The sequence below is a fragment of the Xiphias gladius genome, chromosome 23, assembly GCF_016859285.1.
Source record: "Xiphias gladius isolate SHS-SW01 ecotype Sanya breed wild chromosome 23, ASM1685928v1, whole genome shotgun sequence".
NCBI classification, from domain to species: Eukaryota; Metazoa; Chordata; class Actinopteri; order Istiophoriformes; family Xiphiidae; genus Xiphias; species Xiphias gladius.
In genome coordinates this window covers 26,720,244-26,723,581 of record NC_053422.1, presented here as the reverse complement: position 1 = coordinate 26,723,581, position 3,338 = coordinate 26,720,244, and the positions used below count along the sequence as shown (strand labels likewise).

Genomic DNA, 3,338 nt, shown 5'->3' with positions numbered 1-3,338 from the left:
CATCAAATATCAACACTGTACATTTACATAATAATCCATTCAACATGGTTTGGCTGACTGAACCTTTCTTACATTTAGGATGGACTTATCGAATGACAAGGGTTGCTGTCTTCCATGGGATCTGCCATTTTATGAACCTGAAACTGACAAATGCTACTTGGACACATCATCACTGATAAACCCGGGGTCATGGGGTGTTTCAGGTCTTTATTCATCAGACACCCTCGCTCAGGCGACCCAGCAGGGGGTGATCAGTCCCCGACTTGTGTCCAAGTGGTGCTCTACTCCCCACATCCACAGCCACCGAGAGGCCTTTTCCGCAGCCTCCAGGATGTTCTTGATGGCTCTTCTGCACTGCAGTCCTCTAACTCCAATGAGTTTGAGGGTTCACTGTAACGACTAGCCAGGAAAAGCCCCAGCACCAAACTTTGACTGGCTCATCGTGGGCTCTCCAGCCATTGCTCCTGCACTCTATCACCAGCCTTGCCTATTTATTTAGCCCTTTTGCACTCATTCACCTCTTCAGTCCAGTCTTCCTAGGGGACAGTAAGTTCCAGCAGGACCACTTGCTTTGTAGACTCAGATTTTAACACCATGTCTGGGCAGAGTGAAGTGGTTGCGATGTTCTCTGGGAATGTGAGCTGCCTTCCTAGGTCGACTTGGAGCTGCCACTCCCGTGCAGTGGCAAGAAGCCCTCCCGAGGAGCTAGGCCGATGTTGTGCCTTCTCCCCAGCTCTAACGAAAGTGATGGACTGTTTGGGGGTGTGCTGATTCTTACTGTTTTGAATCGCTGTGCTGATTGTAACCCCCAAATACCTTAGAACATACTAGCAGTATCGCCCATCCCCCAATGCCTTCGGGGAGCAAATGAGGATATGCTCCCAGGTGCCTCCCTTCTGCACAATTGGCATGTTGGAGAGTATGCCATACCCCCGCAATGCAGTTTGGCCAGGCTTGGAAGAACAGATGAGATTGGATGAGAAACTTGATGCGCAATGCTTCGGCCCTCCAGAGCTCTGACCAGGTGATCTTACGCTGTTCTGTGGGCTCCCACCTGGTCCAGGCGCCTTGTTTGTAAATGCTACATCTTGCTACAGCGCTCTTCCTCCACTTCTGCTCATATCTCATCCTGGACCAGTTGACGCTTCTCCCTCCCACAGGCTTTGTCGTAGCATGGTTTGGGAAAACTGTCAAAAGCTTCCTGTGCCTTCCACTCCCTGCTAGTCATTATGAGGATCCCTGCAAGGCGACTTTAGGATCAGAGGAATCTCGCTGGCTCGACTGACCTTGAATTCCTCTGACAAGCCGCTCATGTGGAGTTGCAGTCCAACCACCTCCGGAGAAACTGGCTGATGGTTCTCTCTAGTGTCTCCACTGTTGTCATAGACACCTCGTTGACTAGAAGGAGCCAGTGTAACCTTGGCAGGACTCCATGTTGGTACATCCAGGATTTAAACTTTCCCGACTTGTTGATCGCAGTGAACCAGGTTGTCGAGTTGCTCCTGGTTTGTTAAAGTTCAGCTGTATCCTTCAGAGAACTGTCAAAGTTTTTCCCAAGGCTCTTGACCAGTCTTTCTGTCACCGTTGGAATCTGTGCCCCTCCCAAGGTAAAGAGAAACCAATCGACCACTCTTCCCTTCTTCAAGAGCAGAGACCAGGACTTGGCTGGTTTGAAACTCATCGTTGTCATCGTCAGGTCTTCCATGAATGCTCTTATTGTTTGCTAAGTACCAGATCTTGACATAGGGTTTCTACATTCCACCTCCGCTGATATGACAATCATGTTCATGGCCAATGAGAAGTGTAGCACAGAGATCGCGCAGCTGGTGAGTAGGCCCTTCTCTCGCTTCTGCTAGGATGATGTTAATGACCCAGAGGAGACTCTAAACCTGAAATTGCCGTAATAGTCCAGGATGAGGTTCCGGATCATCTCTGGCACATGGTGTCTTGTCAGTGCTGTTTTTTTCACTGTTGTGTGATTGATTTTTCATTTAGGTTAGTTGGTAGCCAGAGTGCTGCAAGGTCTCCTCCGCTTTTTCTTGCCTCCCAGACTAGCTGGGTCACTTGGATGGAACTTGCTCTTGCACCCTGGCTACTTCTTTGCCCTCGTTCAGGGTGGGCATTCACCAGCTCCTCATGGGGTCTTGCTCTCACTCGAGGTATCACTGAAGGTGATGTTGAGATGCTGTTTGATATCCTCTACAGAACAACTGAGGTGGCCAATTTGCTTCTGCCCTAGTAGTCTCTCCGTAAACCAAAGGGATTGGTGAAGAATGAGCTGCATTCTGGCCCTCTCCTTGCCCTTCCTTCGGCGCAACTCCGCCTGCCTGAGCCCGATGAACCTCCTCCTTGTGATATCTGTGAGGTCCGACAGGGAAGTTCTATCCTCCTCCTTGGCAAACTTAAACTGACACCTCAGGGATTTCAGTTCTTGTCTCAACTGGCAGATCTTGAGATCCCGCTAGTTTGGTCTCACTGGAATACCTGTACCATGCTTTTCCTTGATGCCAAACCGTTCTGCGCCTATGCTCATTATGAGGGTACACATAGTCTTGAGTTTCTGGTCTGCAGCTCCCTTTGATGTCGCCTCCAGGATCTTGTCTACATCCTTATCCAACAAGAGCCACTCCTTCTTGTTAGTGGAAGGCCACTTCACCCGACACTGTTCCGACTTCCCTTTTTGGGGGGACACTTGTGTTTCTCTGAGGTTCTGGGCACTGTGGGGTGACTCTGGGCCTGGCCTCTCCACCATCTGAGCAGGTTATGCACCCAGCACTTCAGAATCTGTAGTACTAGCTATTGCTCCTGTATGTTGCTCTGCTTTTTCCCCCCTCAAGCAGGCCATGTTAGTCTGATGGGTCTTAAGACCTGTCGGGTTTTTGCACACCTTGCCGCAAATAAAGACTGCACTCAGAGTCGATTGTCTGTATGGTTGGGTCTTTGGCAATAGGTCTGTCCATCTGGGATTCTCATTCTCCCTGCCTCTCGGGAATCCCTGGGGGTATGTTTCAGAAGGGTTCCTCGTAGCTTGTTTAGGTGATCCCTCTAAGGAGCTGCAGTTCAGGTTGCTAGCCTTTGCTGCCCTGGTTGCCATCTTTCCGTGCTGTCTGCTTTCTCTCCGGTCATCACCATTCTGTTCATGGACATCATCAGATTTTCCCGGAGATCCCTGGAGCCAGATGTGATAGTTATGGAATACACCTTCAGGTGCTACTTGGAAACGTCATCAGATGTGCTTGCCAGGTCGATGAACTACTTCAGAACCCCCCCACACACACACACACACTAACCTTTCTGACATCGGATCAGGGGGCTCTGTGTCCAACCATTTCTGTAAC

General features: G+C 50.0%; 1 pseudogene; it reads right to left on the bottom strand.

The window, feature by feature from the left end:
* Positions 1 to 228: 228 nt before the first annotated feature.
* On the bottom strand, positions 229 to 3,094 carry LOC120785757 (annotated as a pseudogene).
* Between the last annotated feature and the right edge of the window lie 244 nt (positions 3,095 to 3,338).